General features: G+C 44.8%; 1 pseudogene; it reads left to right on the forward strand.

Annotated features, from left to right (window-relative positions):
• Window positions 1–9,060: 9,060 nt before the first annotated feature.
• Window positions 9,061–19,319, forward strand: LOC115900750 (annotated as a pseudogene).
• Window positions 19,320–22,308: the final 2,989 nt, after the last annotated feature.

Consider the following 22,308-nt stretch of genomic DNA (forward strand, 5'->3'; position numbering starts at 1 on the left):
CAGCACCCATCAATTCATCATTTATATCATGTATAACTCCCCAATGCAATCCCTCCCCCCTCCCTATACCTAATTTGTTTAGGGTTTTCATCATGAAGGGATGTTGAATTTGAGATAATCATATAGTTTTTGTCCTTCATTCTATTAATGTGATATGTCACATTTATTGATTTGCATAGGTTGGAACCATCCTTGCAGCCCTGGGATGAATCCCACTTAATCATGGCAAATGACTTTCTTGATGTGTTATTTTAAAGAAATGGCATTGGCCGGGCGCAGTGGCTCACACCTGTAATCCCAGCATTTTAGGAAGCCAAGGGGGGAGGATTGTCTGAGCTCAGGAGTTTGAGACCAGCCTGGGCAACATGGTGAAACCCCATCTCTACTAAAATACAAAAAATTAGCCAGGCGTGGTGGTGTGTGCCTGTAGTCCCAGCTACTCAGGAGGCTGAGGCAAGAGAATCACGAATCACTTGAACCAGTGAGGTGGAGGTTGCAATGAGCTAAGATCATGCCACTGCACTCTAGCCTGGGTGACAGAGCAAGACTCCGTCTCAAAAAAAAAAAAAAAAAAAAAATGGGATCGGTGTTGCCCAGGCTGGAGTTGAACTCCTGGACTCAACTGATGCTTCCACCTCAGCCTCCCAAGTAGCTGAGAGTACAGGCACATGTCACCATGCCCAGCTACAGTTATTTAAATGTTTGGTAGAATTTGTAAGTGAATCCATTAGATCCAGAGCTTTTTTTAATGGAAAACTTTTTATTATTAATTCAAGCTTGTTGCTCATTATTGGTCTGTTCAGGTTTTCTAATTCTTCATAATTCAATATTGGCAGGTTATGTGTGTCCAGGAATTTATCCATTTCTTCTAAGTTTTCCATATAGTTGTTCATTAGTCTCTAATGATCCTTTGTATTTTTGTGATACCAATTGTGATGTCTCCTTTGTCATCATCTTTTCTTTTTTTTTTTCTTTTGAGACAGTCTTACTCTTGTTGCCCAGGCTGAAGTGCAATGGTGCGATCTCAGCTCACTGCAACCTCTGCCTCCCGGTTCAAGTGATTCTCCTGCCTCAGCCTCTGGAGTAGCTGGGATTACAGGTGCCCGCCACCATGCCTGGCCAATATTTGTATTAGTAGAGATGGGGTTTCACCCTATTGGCCAGGCTTGTCTTGAACTCCTGACCTCAGGTGATCCACCCACCTCAGTCTCCCAAAGTGCTGAGATTACAGGCGTGAGCCACTACACCCGGCCTTTGATCTATTTAAATCATCTTTCATACTTAGTCTAACTAAAGGTTTGTTGATTTTATCTTTTCAGAAACCAACTCTTTGTTTTGTTGATCTTTTGTATTTAATTCTCTAGTTTATTTCTGCTCTGATCTTTATTATTTTTTTCCTTTACTAATTTGGGGTTTCATTTGTTCTAATTTTTCTAGATTTTTTGAGAAAATCACTTAATCAGAAAGGAAGACTAAGAGAAAAGATCTACAAAACAACTAGAAAAAAGTAACAAAATGGCAATAGTAAGCCCTTACCTATCCATAATTACCATGAATGTAAATGGATTAAATTATCCAATTAAAAGGCAGACTGGCTGAAATAATTAAAAAACATAGCCCAACTAAAGTTGGCCCTTGAACAATGAGTTTGAGCTCCATGAGTCCAATGACATGCAGATTTTCTTCCGCCTCTGCCAATCTGGTCTTCACAGGAAAACCAGTTCCTCCCCCTCCTTTCCCTCAACTACTCAATGTGAAGATCACAAGGATGAAGACCTTTGTGTAATGATCACTTCTACTTGACAAACATTAAATATATTTTTTCTTCCTTATGATTTTCTTGGTAACATTTTTTCTCTAGGTTACTTTATTGTAAGACTATAGTATATAATAGAATCAACATATAAAATATGTGTTAATCGACTTATGTTGTTGGTAAGGCTTTGGGTCAACATTAGGCTATTAGTAGTTAAGTTTTAGGGGAGTCAAAAGTTATTCACAGATTTTCAACTACCTGGGGTTGGTGCCCCTAACCCCACAATGTTCAAGGGTCAACTGTATATGTTGTCTGCAAAAGACTCCCTTCACCTGAAAGGACACAGACTGAAAGTGAAGGGATGGGAAGATATCTCCTGCACATGGAAAGCAAAAAAGAACAAGTTGTTACATCAGATAAAATAGATCTTAAGCCTAAAACTGTAAAAAGAGACAAAGAGGCCATCATAGAATGGTAAAATGGTCAATACAACAAGAGGATATAACAATAATAAATATATATGCACCCAATATTGGAACATCTAAATTTATAAAGCAAATCTTAAACAGACCTAAAGGGAGAGATAGACTGCGATACAGTGATACTAGAGGATTTCAACACTCCACTTTCAGCAGTGGCAGATCATCCAGACAAAAATCAACAAAGAATATCAGAGTTAAAGTACACTCTAGACCAAACGGACCTAACAAGACACTTATGGAACCTTCCATCCAACAGCCATAGAATACACATTCTCCTCAAAAGCACATGGAACATTATCTAGTATAGATTATATGTTAGGCCACAATACGAGTCTTAACAAATTAAAAAAAAACTAAATCACATCAAGTATCTTTTTTGACAACAGAGTAAATCTAGAATAATAGGCAGAACATTGGAAACTGCACAGTATTTGGAAATTAAGCAACATGCTCCTAAACCACCAATGGGGTCGATGAAGAAATCAAAAAGGAAATTGACACAAATGAAAATGGGAATACAGCATACTAAAACCTGTGGAGGCCGGGCATGGTGGCTCATGCCTGTAATCTGAGCACTTTCAGAGGCTGAGGATCACTTGAGGAGTTTGAGACCAGCCTGGCCAATATGGTGAAACCCTGCTTCTATTAAAAAGACAAAAATTGGCCGGGCGCGGTGGCTCAAGCCTGTAATCCCAGCACTTTGGGAGGCCGAGACGGGCGGATCACGAGGTCAGGAGATCGAGACCATCCTGGCTAACATGGTGAACCCCTGTCTCTACTAAAAAAATACAAAAATCTAGCCGGGCGAGGTGGCGGGCGCCTGTAGTCCCAGCTACTGCGGAGGCTGAGGCAGGAGAATGGCATAAACCCGGGAGGCGGAGCTTGCAGTGAGCTGAGATCCGGCCACTGCACTCCAGCCCGAGCGACAGAGTGAGACTCCGTCTCAAAAAAAAAAAAAAAAAAAAAAAAAAAAAAAAAAAAAAAAAAAAATACAAAAATTAGCCAGGTGTGGTGATGGGTGCCTGTAGTCCCAGCTATTCAGGGGGCTGAGGCAGGAGAATCACTTGAATCCAGGAGGCAGAGGTTGCAGTGAGCTGAGATTGCGCCACTGCACTCCAGCCTGGGTGACAGAGCAGACTCCATCTCAAAAATAAGTGAATAAATAAAAATAGTAAAATAAAACCCACAAATACAGCAAAAGCAATACCGAGGGAAGCTTATGGCAATAAATGCCTATATCAAAAAATATTCAAATTAGCAAACCTGACTTTATACATGTATCTATATACTCATATGTCTAACAACATATCCAACTACAGAATACACATTCTTTTCAAGAACATACTAAACAATTACAAAAGTGGACAATATTTTCCACAAAATAAATCTCAACAAATCTCAAAGGATCAAAGTCATACTGAGTTTACTTCTGACCACATGCAATAAACCTAGAAATTAATCCTCAAATCCTTATGTTTGAATTTTTAAGACTACATTTTGAAATAACCATGGGTTAAGGAATTTATCAAAATGGATATTGGAAAATGTTTTGAACAGAATAATGAAAATACTTCATGTGAAAACAGGGGATGCAACTAAAGTCAAATATTAGAAATTTTAAAATGGCTGAAAATCAGTAAGCTTAGACTCCATCCCTAGAAACTGAAAACCAGCAAAATGAAGCCAAAACGGTGAGAGGCAGGAAATAGTAACATCAGGAAATAGAAGAGGGAAGATCAACAAAATCAAAAGTTGGTACTTTAAAAGACAAATAAAATGGATAAAAATCTCTAGCAACACTTGCCAAGAAATAAAAAATTAAAGCACAAAAAGTTGAAATTAAAAAGGAGGCATTATAAATCATATACTTATTTAAAATATAATAAAAACATAATTTATGCCAATAAAATTTTCAGTGAAAATTTTCAGAAAAATATTTAATAAAATTCACACAGGAAGAAATAGAAACTCTGAATTGTCCTTTAACATTTAAATCAGGGGTCCCCAATCCCTGGTTAACAGGCCACCAGTCTGTGGCCTGTTAGGAACCAGCCAAACAGCAGGAGTCGAGGGGAGGGCAAGTGGGCATTACTGCCTGAACTCTGTCTCCTGTGAGATCAATGGCGGCATTAGATTCTCATAGGAGCTAGAACCCTATTGTGAACTGTGCATGTGAGGGATCTAGGTTGCACACTCCTTATGAGAATGGAATGTGTGATGATCTGAGGTGGAAGAGTTTCATCCTGAAACCACCCCCCACACTGGTGCCGAAAAGGTTGGGGACCACTAAATAAATTGCTTCTGTAATTAGTAACTTTGCTCCAAAGCAAACTTCTGGACAAGATGACTTCACTGGTGAATCTTTTTTTTTTTTTTTGAGATGGAGTTTCGCTCTGCCACCCAGGCTGGAGTGCAGTGGCCGGATCTCAGCTCACTGCAAGCTCCGCCTCCCGGGTTTATGCCATTCTCCTGCCTCAGCCTCCCGAGTAGCTGGGACTACAGGCGCCCGCCACGTCGCCCGGCTAGTTTTTTTTTTTTTTTTTTTTGTATTTTTAGTAGATACAGGGTTTCACCATGTTAGCCAGGATGGTCTCGATCTCCTGACCTCATGATCCGCCCATCTCAGCCTCCCAAAGTGCTGGGATTACAGGCTTGAGCCACCGCGCCCGGCCTCACTGGTGAATCTTACCAGACATTTAAGAAGTAAACGCTGTCGCTGTCAATAGGATATAAAATCTTGTAGAATATAAAAAGTGGCAAGATGAGTATAACCGCAGTACCTAGTCTGGCAAGGGAATTATGATAAATAAAATCATACACCAATGTCATTCATAAACCTTGATGCAAAGATCCCAAAAAATAACCAGCAAATGAAATCCATCAATACCTGAAAGCAATGTATCACAAATGAGTTGATTTTGCTTAGAAGAAAATTCCTGATAACATAATAAAGGATACAGATCATATGACCATCTCAATTTATAGAATATTTAATGAAACCCAATAACCATTTATTTATTAACAAAAAGCTGGGCATGGTGGCTTATGCCTGTGATCCCAGGACTTTGGGAGGATGAGGCAGGAGGATTGCTTGAGGTCAAGAGTTTGAGATAAGCCCTTGCAACACAGCGAGATCCCTTCTCCACAAAATAAAAAAGCCAACCTCTTAGCAATTGCAGTAGAAAAGAACATCTTTAATTTCATAGGACGTATTTATAAAAAAAGCATACAGTAAACATACTTGATAAAATGTTGAAGGGTTTTCCTTCAAAGTCAGGAATAAGACAAGGATGCCTGCCACCATCCCTTCTAGTCAAACTGAATTTAAAGTTTGTGTAGATTGATGGCGTTCATGGTACCAAGTCTTCAATGTTTCCTATATCCACCCCCTTTGCAATGTGATTCTGCAGTTTGTCTAAGACCATATCTACTCTCCTGCTCCTTGAACTTGGGCTTGTGTGCTGATTCAGCACCTATGCTGCAAGGGACCTTACTTGTTACTGCTTATTCTCTTACTCTTCTGCCATCACTATGAGGCAGAATGGGCTAATCTATGAGGACACGTCTGGGCTAATCTGCTGGAAACTGAAACATTTATTAGAGCTGAATCACTCCAGTGGTCCTAGCTCAAGCTAGTCTAGATTAGCCAAGAGGCAACCCATTCCCTTTTATTTTAGCTGAGCCCAACATAATGACTCATAAGCTGTAATAATGAATTCTTGTTTTAAGTCACTGAAGTTTGAGGTGGTTTATTATGCAGTGTTATGAGTCATTGATACAAGGTACAATAAAAATGAAAAAACATGGTTTAGGAAAGAAGAAATAAAACTATTATTTATGGATATGATTCTGTATATAAAAAGGAAAAAAAATCGCAGGGTACAGTGGCTCACAGCTGTAATCCCAGCACTTTGGGAGGCCAAGGTGGGTGGATCACCTGAGGTCAGGAGTTGGAGACCAGCCTGGCCAACATGGCGAAACCCCATCTCTACTAAAAATACAAAACGAGCCAGGCATGGTGGCGTACACCTGTAATCACAGCTACTCAAGAGGCTGAGACAAGAGAATCACTGAACCTGAGAGGTGGAGGTTGCATTCTGCAAGATCACACCATAGTACTCCAGCCTAGGCAATAAGAGCAAAACTCTGTCTCAAAAAAAGAAAAAAAAAAAAAAGAAAAAAATCTATAAATAAAATACATTACTAGGATTAATGAGTGAGTTTAGCAAGGTTGCTGGATACAGGGTTAATAGAACAATATTAACAGCATTTCTACGTACCAGGAGGAAATAAATAGGTGATAAAAAATAAAGATAACATTTATAATAACAAGATATTTTATGTGCCTAGGAATAGATCTAACCAAAACTTCTATGCCAAAACCTATTACCATTATTATTATTATGTTGGTGTCTTTTGATGAAAAGATGTTCTAAATTTTAATGAACTCAAATTGATCTGTTCTCTCATGGTTAATATTTTCTAAAAGCTATTTAATACATTTTTTTTTTTTTTGAGATGGAGTTTCACTCTTGTTGCCCAGGCTGGAGTGCAATGGAGCAATCTCAGCTCACTGCAACCTCTGCCTCCCAGGTTCAAGCGATTCTCCTGCCTCAGCCTCCTGAGTAGCTGGGATTACAGGCATGCACCACCACACTGGCTTTTTTTTTTTTTTTTTTTTTTTTTTTTTTTTTTTTTTTTTTTTTTGAGACGGAGTCTCGCTCTGTCGCCCAGGCTGGAGTGCAGTGGTGCGATCTTAGCTCACTGAAAGCTCCGCCTCCCGGGTTCACGCCATTCTCCTGCCTCAGCCTCCTAAGTAGCTGGGACTACAGGCACCCACCACCAGGCCCGGCTAATTTTTTGTATTTTTAGTAGAGACAGGGTTTCACCGTGTTAACCAGGATGGTCTCGATCTCCTGACCTTGCGATCCGCCCGTCTCGGCCTCCCAAAGTGCTGGGATTACAGGCATGAGCCACCGCGCCCGGCCAATTTTGTATTTTTAATAGAGATGGGGTTTCTTTTTTTTTTTTTTTTTTTTTTTGTTGAGATGGAGTCTCGCTCTGTCACCCAGGCTGGAGTGCAGTGGCCAGATCTCAGCTCCCTGCAAGCTCCGCCTCCCGGGTTTATGCCATTCTCCTGCCTCAGCCTCCCGAGTAGCTGGGACTACAGGCGCCCGCCACCTCGCCCGGCTAGTTTTGTTTTTTTTTGTATTTTTAGTAGAGACGGGGTTTCACCGTGTTAGCCAGGATGGTCTCGATCTCCTGACCTCGTGATCCGCCCGTCTCGGCCTCCCAAAGTGCTGGGATTACAGGCTTGAGCCACCGCGCCCGGCCAGAGATGGGGTTTCTTCATGTTGGTCAGGCTGGTCTCGAACTCCCGACCTCAGGTGATCTGCCCGCCTCAGCCTCCCAAAGTGCTGGGATTATAGGCATGAGCCACCATGCCCAGCCCTAATACGTCTTTCTTAACCCCCAGATCATGAAGCTATTCTTCCACATAACTTCTAAATGCCTTATAAATTTGCCTTCCATGTTTACATCTGTTAATCCATGAGGATTAACAGATTTAATGTCTAATGTAAAATAAGGATCAAATTTCATTTTTTCCATGAGAAAATACACATTTTCTCATCATTATTTAATACTGTCATTTCCACGCTTGTCTTGGTTGACATAAAGTATCTCTCCATTTAATGACAACTTTCAATTTTCTTGATAATAATAATGATTATAGGCTGGGCATAGTGGCTGACCCCTGTAATCCCAGCACTTTGAGAGGCCAAGGTGGGCGGATCACCTGAGGTCAGGAGTTCGAGAGCAGCCTGAGCACGATGGTGAAACCTCATCTCTACCAAAAATACAAAAAATTAGCCGGTGTGGTAGTACATGCCTTTAGTTCCAGCTATTCAGGAGGCTGAGGCACAAGAATCTCTTGTAGCTGGGAGGCAGAGGTTGCAGTGAGCCGAGATCGTGCCACTGCACTCCAGCCTGGGCAACAGAGAGACCCTGTCAATAATAATAATAATAATAATGGTTACAGGTTTTGGCATAGAAGTTTTGTACTTTTTTGTTAGACCTATTCCTTGGCACTTAAAATAGCTTCGTGTTATTACAAATGTTACCTTTAATTTTTTTCATTACCTATTTATTTCTTGCTGGTATGTAGAAATGCTGTTAATATTGTTCTATTAACCCTGTATCCGGCAACCTTGCTAAACTCACTCATTAATCCCAGTAATGTATTTATAGATTTTTTTCTTTTTTTGAGAGAGTTTTGCTTTGTTCTTGCATACTAACCTACCTCCATTTTATTATAAAATACACATATTCCAAAAAGTGTACAAAACTGAAATGTTCACCTGAATGATATATTATAAAGCAAATACCCCAACCATCCTAGTCAAGATTGAAATCTGAGTATCAGGAAATTGAGTATTTAAGATTAAAAGTACTGGGCACATTAGAGACATTGTATAATACATGCTCAACACGCAAAGAAAAAATAACAGCCACAAACCTATATGTACCAAACAACTGGAGAGCTAAATATTTAAGGCAAAACACGTATAAAACCAAAAAGAAATTGATGGAAATATAACTACAATGGCAATTATCATGCAACTTTTTCAGAACTCGCAGATCTGAGAAAAAAATGACATAGAGAAATTGAATAATGCAAACAAATATGATTTAATAGATGCATAGTAATATTAGAAATGAACAATTTTAGGGAAGGGAGATGGATTTGTAAACCCCGGAGCGAGTTTCTGCCTCCCCAAGGCCGCTGCTGTGCGGAGACCCCCAGGTGAAGACGCCGTCATCATGTCTGACCAGGAAGCTAAACCTTCAGCTGAGGACTTGCGGGATAAGAAGGAAGGTGAGTATATTAAACTCAGTCACTGGACACCACAGCAGTGAGAGTCACTTCAAAGTGAAAATGACAACACATCTCAAGAAACTCCAAGAATCATGCTGTCAAAGACAGTGCGTTGCAATGAATTCACTCTGGTTTCTCTTTGAGGGTCAGAAAACTGCTGATAATCATACTCCAAAAGAACTGGGAATGGAGGAAGAAGATGAGATTGACGTTTATTAGGAACAAATAGGGGGAGGGGTCATTCAACAGCTTATTCTTTTTTTTTCTTTTCCCTCTATCCTTTACTTTTAAAAATAGTTCCTTTGTAATGTGTTCAAAACGGAACTGAAAACTGATACCCCAGCTCTTTGAAACATCTGGTGATTTGAATTCTTGTGCTCATTATTCATTTTGTTTGTTTTCATTGTGCTGATTTTTGGTGATCAAGCCTCAGTCTCCTTCATATTACCCTATTTTTTTTTTTTTTTTTTTTGAGATGAAGTCTTGCTCTGTCACCCAGGCTGGAGTGCAGTGGCGCGATCTCGGCTCACTGCAAGCTCCGCCTCCCGGGTTCAGGCCATTCTCCTGCCTCAGCCTCCCGAGTAGCTGGGACTACAGACGCCCGCCACCACGCCCGGCTAATTTTTTGTATGTTTAGTAGAGACGGGGTTTCACCGTGTTAGCCAGGATGGTCTTGATCTCCTGACCTTGTGATCCGCCCACCTCGGCCTCCCAAAGTGCTGGGATTACAGGTGTGAGCCACCACGCCCGGCCTACCCTCTCCTTTTTAAAAATTAAATGTGCACAGAGAGGCCACCTTTTTCAGGACATTGCATTTTCAGGCTTGTGGTGATAAATAAGATTGTCCAACGCAAGCGTTCATAATGACTTTCCAAGTGGCCCTGATGCTCTAGCATGTGACTGCTTCACTCCTGGACTGTGACTTTCAGTGGGAGATGGGAGTTTTTCAGGGAACTGAACTGTGGAAAAATGACCTTTCCTTAACTTGAAGGTACTTTTAAAATTTGAGGGTCTGGACCAAAAGAAGAGGAATATCAGGTTAAAGTCAAGATGACAGATAAGGTGAGAGTAATGCCTAACTCCAAAGATGGCTTCACTGAAGAAAAGGCATTTTATGATTTTTAAAAAAATCTTGTTGGCCGGGCACGATGGCTCAAGCCTGTAATCCCAGCACTTTGGGAGGCTGAGATGGGCGGATCACGAGGTCAGGAGATCGAGACCATCCTGGCTAACACAGTGAAACCCTGTCTCTACTAAAACAAAAACAAAAAAAACTAGCCGGGCGAGGTGGCGGGCGCCTGTAGTCCCAGCTACTCGGGAGGCTGAGGCAGGAGAATGGCGTAAACCCGGGAGGCGGAGCTTGCAGTGAGCTGAGATTGCGCCACTGCACTCCAGCCTGGGCGACAGAGCGAGACTCCGTCTCAAAAAAACAAAACAAAACAAAACAAAAAAAATTCTTGTCACAAGATCCCAGAAAAGTTCTAATTTTCATTAGCAATAAAGCGATACATGCAGAAATGAATACAACAGGGCACTGCTCTATTTGTACTTTTTGGCCCAGGATATGGGTTTTAAATGGACATTGTCTGTACCAGCTTCATTAAAATAAACAGTATGTGTAAAAATCATAAAAAAAAAAGAAATGAACAATTTTAAAAGAGAAAATAACCTTCATGACTTGGAAATTAAGAAATATGCTTCTGTGGTGAGAGGGTTATTTGAGCTCAGGCATTCAAGACCAGCCTAGGCAACACAGCAAGACCCCCATCTCATATACATATATCTATATATGTAGATACACACACACATATACACATACATACACACACACTTCCAGATAATCCTTGGATTAAAAAGCAGCTAAGTAGAAAATTATAAAGTTTCTAGGTAGCATAAAAGGGAGACTATTTCATATCAAAACCTTTGACATAACGCAAAAATTACACTTTACTGAAGACTAAAGATGATGAATAAAGGAATTTAACGCTCCCCTTAAGAAATCAGAAGAACAGTCTGGGTGCAGTGGCTCATCATACCTGTAATCCTAGCACTTCGGGAGGCTGAGGTGGGTGGATCACTTGAGGTCAGGAGTTTGAGAAATCAGAAGAATAAAGACAAAACAAACTAGAGAGAAACTGTAATTTAAAAGTTGACATTAATGAGATAGAAAATAAAGTAAAAATGCTAAGTAAATCCAAATCCCACTTGTGAATGTGATTGAGAAAAAGATAAATAAAAATAACAAAACGTAAAAAAGGAGAAAAGAGCCGGGCGCGGTGGCTCAAGCCTGTAATCCCAGCACTTTGGGAGGCCGAGACGGGCGGATCACGAGGTCAGGAGATCGAGACCATCCTGGCTAACACGGTGAAACCCCGTCTCTACTAAAAATACAAAAAACTAGCCGGGCGACGAGGCGGGCGCCTGTAGTCCCAGCTACTCGGGAGGCTGAGGCAGGAGAATGGCGTAAACCCGGGAGGCGGAGCTTGCAGTGAGCTGAGAGCCGGCCACTGCACTCCAGCCTGGGTGGCAGAGCAAGACTCCGTCTCAAAAAAAAAAAAAAAAAAAAAAAAAAAAAAGGAGAAAAGAGATATAGCCATCAAATTTAGAATTTTAAGGACAAAAGCTATATGAAATTCTAGGTCAACAAATCTGAAAGCTTAGAGGAAACTCAAAGTGTCTAGCAAATGTAAATTACTAAAAATAATCCAAGAATTGTGGGCAGAATTAATGGAAAGGGTTGGAGAGATGAGTAGAGATCTACCGCAGAAATGGGCTCTGGGACCAGATGGGTTCAGAGATAGTTTGATTTAACCTTTAAAAAGCAGATGGTTCTAATGTCAATTACACCAGGCTGCTCAAAGTGTGGCCCACGAATCATAAGCATCACCTGGGAATGTGATAAATGCAAATTAATGATCTCGAATCCAGATTCACCACATAAAAATCACTAGGGGGGCAACTGGGCACAGCGGCTCACACCTGTAATCCCAGCACTTTGGGAGGCCGAGGCAGGTGGATCATGAGGTCAGGAGTTCGAGACCAGCCTGGCCAATATGGTGAAACCTCATCTCTACTAAAAATACAAAAATTAGTCGGGTGTGGTGGCAGGCGCCTGTAATCCCAGCTACTCCGGAAGCTGAGGCAGAAGAATCATTTGAACCCGGGAGGTGGAGGTTGCAGTGAGCTGAGATGGAGCCATTGCACTCCAGCCTGGGTGACAGGGTAAGACTCCATCAAAGAGAGAAAAGAGAGAGAAAGAAAGAGAGAGAGAGAGAAAAAGAGAAAGAAAAGAAAAGAAAAGAAAAGAGAGAGAGAGAGAGAAAGAGAGAGAGAGAGAGAGAAAGAAAGAAAGCAAGAAAGAAAGAAAGAAAGAAAGAAAGAAAGAAAGAAAGAAAGAAAGAAAGAAAGAAAGAAAGAAAGAAAAGAAAGAAAGAAAGAAAGAAAGAAAGAAAGGAAAGAAAGGAAAGAAAGAAAGAAAAAGAAAGAGAAAGAGAAAGGAAAGGAAAGGAAGAAAGGAAGAAGAGGAATGTGCCCACATCTCCTTTGTGATGACAGATTATGGAGGAATTGAGGGACATCCTCTGGGAATTAGGGGTGGTGCTTGCTATCTATGCTGAGCATTACTGAGGCCCTGACAGTGAGCTTTTCACTGCTGGCATGAGAAATGCCATCTTACAGTAGGCACACAACCAATGGTGTGGCACGCTAGTGTCTATTTTGAGTCCCTTCATAGGACAGCCAGTGTCTCAGGCGGCCCAAAGGGCCACCACTCAGGAAAACAGAAACTGCATAGGTGAGGGGTGCACGCTGCTGGGATAAAAACAAGGGAGCCAAAGGAAAAACAGCCAGGGGGCTGTCAGGGGACCCCCAGCAAATGTGATGTGACCAGGTAGTGGCAGGGATGCCTACTGTGAAAATGAACAGCCTACTGCTGTTCTGGTCAGACTGTGGCAGAAGCTCAAGCCAAACAGCGCTTCATGAAGAAGCCTCAGCCTCAGCCTACTGCCCCTGCCACAGAGGGATACAGGCACCAACCCCTTTAGACCAGGATAAAGGCTAAGGCCCCATTGCTAAGAGCAATGGCAGCTGGGTGTCTGGAGACTGCCGGCCACATGTAGGACTAGCTAACTATATATTGGTCACCAAAGAATGCACAGGCTGGCTGGGCGCAGTGGCTCACGCCTGTAATCCCAGCACTTTGGGAGGCTGAGGTGGGCGGATCACCTGAGGTCAGGAGTTTGAGGTCAGCCTGGCCAACATGGTGAAACCTCATCTCTACTAAAAATACAAAAATTAGCTGGGCGTGGTGGTGTGCACCTGTAATCCCACCTACTCAGGAGGCTGAGGCAGGAGAATCACTTGAACCTGGGAGGCGGAGGTTGCAGTGAGCCAAGATCATGCCACTGCACTCCAGCCTGGGCCACAGAGTGAGACTCTGTCTCAAAAAAAAAAAAAGGCAAAAAAACAATGCATCCAGGCGCGGTGGCTCACGACTGTAATCCCAGCACTTTGGGAGGCTAAGGCTGGCAGATCACAAGGTGAGGAGTTCGAGACCAGCCTGACCAGCACGGTGAAACCCAGTCTCTACTAAAAACACCAAAAATTAGCTGGGCGCCTGTAATCCCAGTGACTCTGGAGGCTGAGGCAGGAGAATCGCTTGAACCCGGGAGGCAGAGGTTGCAGTGAGCCGAGATCATGCCACTGCTCTCCAGCCTGGGTGACAGAGTGAGACTCCGTCTCAAAAACAAAACAAAACAAAAAAACAAGAATGCACAGGCTGTCCCCAGCGGATCCTGTAGCTGAATGCACTCTCGTATGTGGTGACATCTGTGGTTCCAGTGGCCTAGAACAATAGATGGTTGGGGGGGTGGGGGGTTGTGAAAGTCAGACAGGTTGAGCTAGTATTACAAGTTAGGAGACTGCCACCCAAACCCTATTTAGTGTACAGAGCTCCTGTTCCAGAGTACATCTTGGGAATGGCTGTCTCATCAGGCTTGACCCTCTGAATTCCGACTGAGTTAGGATGGTGAAGCGTGTGATCAAGGGGAATGCGAAATGGACACCAGCACAGCTGCCAGCCCCTCTGTGAATAGCAGCATTGAAACGACAACACCTGCCAGGAGGTCGTGATGAGATCGTAGGGACTGAAAAGGAAAGAAGTCTGGGTAGACATTATAAGACCAGTGAACAGCCCATACAATAGCCCTGCATGGCCCATGTGGATGCCTGATGGGACACGGAGAATGACAGATTACTGGGAGTTCAATAAAGTGCCCCCCCAGTGTATGCAGCTGTTCTCATATTGCCTCCTTTCTGATGAGGATAGGAGAGGGACTGGACGCACCTCGTTTTGTCATTGCATTCACCTGATATATTAGTCCGTTTTCACGCTGCTATAGAGAATTGCCCAAAACTGGGTGATTTATAAAAGAAAGAGGTTTAATTGACTTACAGTTCAGCAGAGCTGGGGAGGCCTCAGGAAGCTTACGATCATGGCAGAAGACAAAGGGGAGGAAACGCACCTTCTTCACGAAGCTGAGCGAAGGAGGAAGAGCCCCTTATAAAACCATCAGATCTCGCGAGATCTCACTCACTACCAGGAGAACAGCATGGGGGAAGCCCTCCCGATGATTGAATTACCTCCACCTGGTCTCTCTGACGCGTGGGGATTACAGAGATTACAACTCAAGATGAGATTTGGGTGGGGACACAAAGCCAAACACTAGCCAGGTGTGGTGGCCAGCGCCTGTAGTCCCAGCTACTCGGGAGGCTGAGGCAGGAGAATGGTGTGAACCTGGGAGGTGGAGGTTGCAGTGAGCAGAGACTGCGCCATTGCACTCCAGCCTGGGCAACAGAACGAGACTCCGTCTCAAAAGAGAAAAAAAAAAAAGCCTAACCTTATCACCTGGGAAGGAGAACAATTATACCTTTACTCTCTTGCCTTGGGAATATTTCCATAGCCTCACTATCTGTCAACGCCTAGTGGCCACAGACCTCAGTAGATGGACTACCCTGGAGAGGGTACGTGTTTTCCATTACATTGATGATATCATGCTAACTTCTGAATCTTTTTCCAGCTAACTTCCGAGTCTCTATAGCCCTCACCTTCCTGTCTCACTTGGTTAACAGGATGGGCCCTCAATGCAGACAAAGGCAGGGTCCAGGCTTATCAGTCAAATACTTGGTGTCATCTGGATGGCTAAGACTAACGGTGTTCAATTTGCCATTCTAGATACCGTGCAGGCCTACCCACATCCTGCACCACCAAAGTGACTGCAAACCTTAGTTCTTCTTCTAAGGCCGTGGTGTCCTTTTATTTCCCATTTGGCTCAACTCCTTAGGCCACTGTACCACTTAGTCAAGAAGGGGGCCAACTGGGACCGGTGGCAAAGGCAAGGACACAAACTTGTGCCTTTAGGATTCTGGTTCCAGCTATGGAAGGGGACTGAAGTTAGATTATAGTGTCATGGAGCTACAATTCTGCACTACGTGTTATGCCTTACAGCAAGTGGAAGATGATCCAAAGGGGATCCCATGCTAGTACATACCCAGTACCCCATAGTAGGTTAGCTGGGATTACAGGTGCCTGCCACCACGCCCAGCTAATGTTTGTATTTTTAGTAGAGACAGGGTTTTGCCATGTTTGCCAGGCTGGTCTCGAACTCCTGACTTCAGGTGATCCACCCACCTCCTCCCACCGGCCTCCCTAAGTGCTGGGATTACAGACGTGAGCCCCATGCCCAGCCCGACTGTGCGTTCTTAGGTGACCAATATATAGTTAGCTACCTCTAGATGTGGCTGGCAGTCTCCAGACACCCAGCCACCATTGCTTTTATCGGGATCCTGGGACTTTAGCCTTTATCCTAGTCTAAAGTAGGACACCTTTACCAAGATGTACCTTTTATCCTAGTCTCAGCCTCCCGAGTAGCACTTTGGGAGGCCAAGGCAGGCGGATCACTTGAGGTCAGGAGTTCAAGACAAGCCTGGCCAATATGGTGAAACCCCATCTCTACTAAAAATACAAAAATTAGCCAGGTGTGGTGGCACGTGCCTATAATCCCAGCTACTCAGGAGGCTGAGGCACGAATTTTGGTTTCCCAGAAACAGACTGTGGCTAAATGGCATGCATGCCTGCCACAGAAGTACCCAAACTAGCACAGGGCTCTGTTTACTGCTTGGCCCTGTCACCTATGTGACAGCTGAAGGACAGTCTTTGACAGAGGCACTGAGCCTCCAAAGATTCCCTCCTTTGTATAAGAGGGACAGGGCCCAATTCCTGACCAGGCCTAGTACACAGATGGCTTGTCAAGAGGCAATCCTTGCACCTGTATCCAGCTGTCCACTGAGAGTGTCTGGCTCAATACAGGCAAAGGACATAGTAACCAATGGGCTGAGCTGCAAGCTGCCTGGATGGTTTCTTCTAGGAGCCAGACCCAGTAGTCCTGTGCACTGACATCTGGGCACCGTCTTTAAGGGGACTACCATGCGCCTACTACAAGGAGAAACACAGGACTGGATGGTAGCAGGCAGCCCCCTTTGGGGGGCTGATATGGAAGAACATTCTTCACCGCACCTGGGGGATGCATGTAACAGTCTAGCATCTGGATGCCCACACTGCATAATATCCCTATTGTCTCACTCCAGTCTCACATGACACTTTGTAGAGATGGGGCCAACCTATTTGGTATTGCAAACCAAGCACCAGGCCACTGCTGGGGTGGTGCTCTCTGAGAAGGACACGACTGCCTATTTCTTGTAAAATGACCATAAGGCTGGGTGCAGTGGTACATGCCTGTAATCCCAGCACTCTGGAAGGCCGAGGCGGGTGGATCACCCGAGGTCAGCAGTTCGAAAGCAGCCTGGCAAAACGCTGCCTCTACTAAAAATACAAAAAATTAGCCAGGCATGATGGCAGGCGCCTATAATCCCAGCTACTCGGGAGGCTGAGGCAGGAGAATCGCTTGAACCGAAGAGTTTGAGGTTGCAGTGAGTCGAGAGCCAGCTACTGCACTCCAGCCTAGGCAACAAGAGTGAAACTCTGTCTCAAAAAGGAAAAAACGACCATGACTTGCTCCTTCTTGTACTCACTAAACATCTCACTTTTCACCCATAGATTGTATGCAGCAAACCTCTTACCAGCTGGCCACAGATGGTGGCCTCTCTCCAGAACAAAACAGACTGTTGGATCTGCAGAGAGCTGCCCCTCTCCTCCACTGCGGGCCTGCCATGGTGCATCCCAGCAGCTAATCTGAGTACCTGAAGCCACTTTTACATTCATTACTCTTTTCTGTTGTAGTTTGTGTTGCTGCTGTAGTTCAGGCTGCAATGCTCCTCTGCATACCTGGCCCCAGGGAAACGGTGGAAGAATGGTACAAGAATGTGAGGGCCATTCAAAGGTATGCTAGAGTGGCCGGGTCGCAGTGGCTCACGCCTGTAAACCCAGCACTTTGGGAGGCCAAGGCAGGCGGATCACTTGAGGTCAGGAGTTCAAGACCAGCCTGGCCAACATGGTGAAACCCCATCTCTACTAAAAATACAAAAATTAGCCGGGTGTGGTGGCGAGGGCCTGTCATCCTAGCTGCTCGGGAGGCTGAGGCACCAGAATCAGTTGAACCCGGGAGGCAGAGGTTGCAGTGAGCCGAGATCACACCACTGCACTCTAGCCTTGGCGACAGAGTGAGACTCCATCTCAAAAAAAAACAAAAAACAACAACAACAACAACAAAACACAACAAGGTGGGTATGCTGGAGTGGAGTGTATATGGTAGACACGCCTAACAGCAGTAACTTAAGCACACCCTGAGGATGAGGGCTGCTGCATGGAGGTTGCTGGGGGAGGGTGCTAAGTGAAAACGTTATATAAACTGCATGCGCTTTGCAGGTGGTTGTGGTTCTCCTATCCAGCTCACCACCACCGGATCACCCTGTAAGTTCCCTCAAATAAACCCTATGTCTCATTTGCTAGCCCTGGGTCTCTTCTTCAGCCTCTTGAACCTGGCACCAACCCTATTGAAGCGTCCCCCATGTCAGGGAGGCAAATTAGAAAGCAGAATTAGGCCAGGTGCAGTGACTCACGCACTTTGGGAGGCTGAGGCGGGCGGATCCCTTGAGGCCAGGAGTTCGAGACCATCCTGGCCAACATGGCAAAACCCCACCTCTACTAGAAATACAAAAATTAGCTGGGCACAATGGTGTGCACCTGTAATCCCAGCTACTTGGGAGGCTGAGACGTAAGAATCGCTTGAGCCTGGGAGGTGGAGGTTGCAGTGAGCTGAGATCGTGCCACTGCACTCCAGCTTGGGCAACAGAGAGAGGCTGACTCAAAAAAAAAAAAAAAAAAAAAAAAAAAGGCCAGGTGCAATGACTCACGCCTGTAATCCTAACACTTTGGGAGGCCAAGATGGGTGGATCATGAGGTCAGGAGTTCAAGACCAGCCTGGGCAACATGGTGAAACCCCATCTCTACTAAAAGTACAAAAATTGGCTGGGCATGGTGGTGCATCCATGTAATCCCAGGTACTCAGAAGGCTGAGGCAGGATAATTGCTTGAACCTGGGAGGCGGAGTTTGCAGTGAGCCAAGACTGAGCCACCGTACTCCAGCCTGGGCAACAGGGCAAGGCTCGTCAAAAAAAAAGAAAGAAAGAGAGAGAGAGAGAAAGAAACAAACAGATACTAAGAAGGAAATAAAATATTTTTTCTTTTTTTTTTTTTTTTTTTTGAGATTGTAAGCCCGTACTTTTCAATCCCCCTCTCCCAAGTTCCACCTCCAAAACTGGACCAGGATGGTGGGGAGGTGGGTGGGAGGGGCCTTGAGGCAGAGAGGAGGATGAGTGCCTGGGTTCCCAAAAGGGAGGAGGTTGAAGACCCAGACTATTTGATGAGAAGGAGGAGCCCACCGCCTTCTCTCTCCCATCCCCACATGACCCGATTCAATAGCATGAGTCTTCAGGCAGATAAAGCATTTGGACTGGGGGATGGAGGGGCTGGGCTAATAGAGCACAGAAGCCAATGGGTGATGACACGGAGCGGCACGCCCCCTCCAGCCCTCCTGTCTTCAAGCTTGAAGAGCCAGACTTCAGAGGTCTGGAAACTCCTGGTGCCTCTGCTCTTTCCTTTCTGCAGACCCACCTCTTGAGTCCTGCCTGCCAGTGGTTGGGGGTGTCTCCTTTTCCTTTATCACTGAAACTTACCCGTGGGCTCTAAGCAATCTAAAAGCCTTAGATCGCTGAGCATTTACGGGAAACCCATTTCCTGGATCTTTGGGAATCCCAGTCACCTCTGCCCACAGGCCCCATCCCCAGCAGGTAACTGACAGGCCCCATTCTCTTTGTGGGGAGTACTTCAGCACCCTCACGGCACTACCCTCCCACAAGTTCTTAGAGACCCACTCAGTGATCATCCACTGGGCAAGTTCAGTTGATTTGACCCTGGGATAAAAACCGGTGGTGCCCGGTACTGAGCAGCAATGGGACCCTTGGTGGGCCCAGCAAAACACCTTGTTAGTAACTGGTTGTGGCACTGATTTACAGATGTTCTCAGTCCACAATACACTGTTAAAACCTCGAGTGCAACTTTTTAGAAATAACTTTAGATCTATAATAGGATTATCAGGTATCAGTAGCAAGTGCATTAGTATCTTTCCCATCTTTGTTGAAGTCACCATTTCCCAGGTTTCCCTTGGCTAAAGGCCAGCCCCTGGATAAGGCAAGCCTAGTGATCTAGCATCTGAGTTTGCCAGAGCAAGGGGAGGGCAGGAACTCAGGGCTGGACATTTGGCTTTAGAAAGACTGTGATATGGTTTGGCTGTGTCCCCATTTAAATCTCAACTTCAGTTGTATCTCCCAGAATTCCCATGTGTTGTGGGAGGAACCCAGGGGGAGGTAATTGAATCATGGGGGCTGGTGTTTTCCATGCTATTCTCATGATAGTGAAGAAGTCTCATGAGATCTGATGGGTTTATCATGGGTTTCCACTTTTGCTTCATTTTCTCTTTTGCCACCACCATGTAAGAAGTGCCTTTCACCTCCTGCCATGATTCCGAGACCTCTCCAGCCATGTGGAACTGTAAATCCAATTAAACTTTTTTGCTTTAGGTTTCAGGTATGTCTTTATCAGCAGCATGAAAACAAACTAGTACAGTAAACTGGTACCAGTAGAGTCAGGCATTGCTGAAAAGATTCCCAAAAATGTGGAAGCAACTTTGGAACTGGGTAACAGGCAGACATTGGAACAGTTTGGAGGGTTCAGAAGAAGATAGGAAAATGTGGGAAAGTTTGGAACCGCCTAAAGACCTATTGAATGGTTTTGACAAAAATGCTGATATGAACAATAAGGTCCAGGCTGAGGTGGTCTCAGATGGAGATGAGGGACTTGTTGGGTAGTGGAGCAAAGATGACTCTTTGTTATGTTTCAGCAAAGAGACTAGTGGCATCTTGCCCCTGTCCTAGAGATTTGTGGAACTTTGAACTTGAGAGAGGTGATTTAGAGTATCTGGCAGAAGAAATTTTTTTTTTTTTTTTTTTTTTTTTTTTTTTTTTTTTTTGAGATGGAGTCTCGCTCTGTCGCCCAGGCTGGAGTGCAGTGGCCGGATCTCAGCTCACTGCAAACTCTGCCTCCCGGGTTCACGCCATTCTCCTGCCTCAGCCTCCTGAGTAGCTGGGACTACAGGCGCCTGCCACCTCGCCCAGCTAGTTTTTTGTATTTTTTAGTAGAGACGGGGTTTCACCATGTTAGCCAGGATGGTCTCGATCTCCTGACCTTGTGATCCGCCCGTCTTGGCCTCCCAAAGTGCTGGGATTACAGGCTTGAGCCACCGCGCCCGGCCAAGAAATTTCTAAGCAGCAAAGTATTCAGAAGGTGACTTGGGTGCTGTTAAAAGCATTCAGTTTTAAAAGGGAAACAGCATAAAAGTTCAGAAAATTTGCAGCCTGATGATGCAGTAGAAAAGAAAAACCCATTTTTGAGGAGAAATTCAAGCCAGCTGCAGAAATTTGCATGAGTGGCAAGGAGCCTAATGGTAATCCCTAAGACCGTGGGGAAAATGTCTCCAGGCCACATCAGAGACATTCATGGCAGCCCCTCCCATCACAGGCCCAGAGGCCCAGGAGGAAAAAGTGGTTTTGTGGGCCAGGCCCAGGGTCCCTGTGCTGTGTGCAGCCTAGGGACTTGGTGCCCTGTGTCCCAGCCACTCCAGCCATGGCTGAAAGGGGCCAATGTACAGCTCGGGCTGTGGCTTCAGATAGTAGAAACCTCAAGTCTTGACAACTTCCACATAGTGTTGAGCCTGCGGGTGCACAGAAGTCAAGAAGTGAGGTTTGGGAACCTCCGCCTAGATTTCAGACGATGCATGCAAATGCCTGGATGCCCAGGAAAAAGTTTTCTGTAGGGGCAGAGCCCTCATGGAGAACCTCTGCTAGGGAGGGAAATGCAGTAGGGAAATGTGGAGTCAGAGTCCCTACTGGGGCACTGCCTAGTGGAGCTGTGAGAAGAGGTCTGCTGTCCTTCAGACCCCAGAATGGTAGATCCACTGACAGCTTGCACCATGAGCCTGGAAAAGCCACACTCAACACCAGCCTGTGAAAGCAGCTGGAAGGGGGGCTGTACCCTGCAAAGCCACAGAGGTGGAGCTAAGACCATGGGAACCCACCTTTTGCATCAGCATGACCTGGATGTGAGATCTGGAGTCAGAGGAGATTACGGAGTTTTAAAATTTGACTGCCCTGAATGGCGTAAACCCGGGATCCAGCCACTGCACTCCAGCCTGGGCAACAGAGCAAGACTCCATCTCAAAAAAAAAAAAATTGACTCCCCTTCTAGATTTTGGACTTGCATCGGCCCTGTAACCCCTTTGCTTTGGCCAATTTCTCCCATTTGGAATGGCTGTATTTAACCAATGCCAGTACCCCCATTGTATCTAGGAAGTAACTAGCTTGTTTTTGATTTTACAGGCTTATAGGTGGAAGGGACTTGCCTTGCCTCAGACGAGACTTTGGACTTTGGGGTTAATGCTGAAATGAGTTGAGACTTTGGGGGTCTGTTGGGAAGGCATGATTGCTTTTGAAATGTGAGGACATGAGATTTGGAGGGGCCAGGGGCAGAATGATATGGTTTGGCTGTGTCCCCATTTAAACACCAACTTCAATTATATCTCCCAGAATTCCCATGTGTTATGGGAGAGACCCAGGGGGAGGTA

The sequence above is a fragment of the Rhinopithecus roxellana genome, chromosome 12, assembly GCF_007565055.1.
Source record: "Rhinopithecus roxellana isolate Shanxi Qingling chromosome 12, ASM756505v1, whole genome shotgun sequence".
Classification (NCBI taxonomy): domain Eukaryota; kingdom Metazoa; phylum Chordata; class Mammalia; order Primates; family Cercopithecidae; genus Rhinopithecus; species Rhinopithecus roxellana.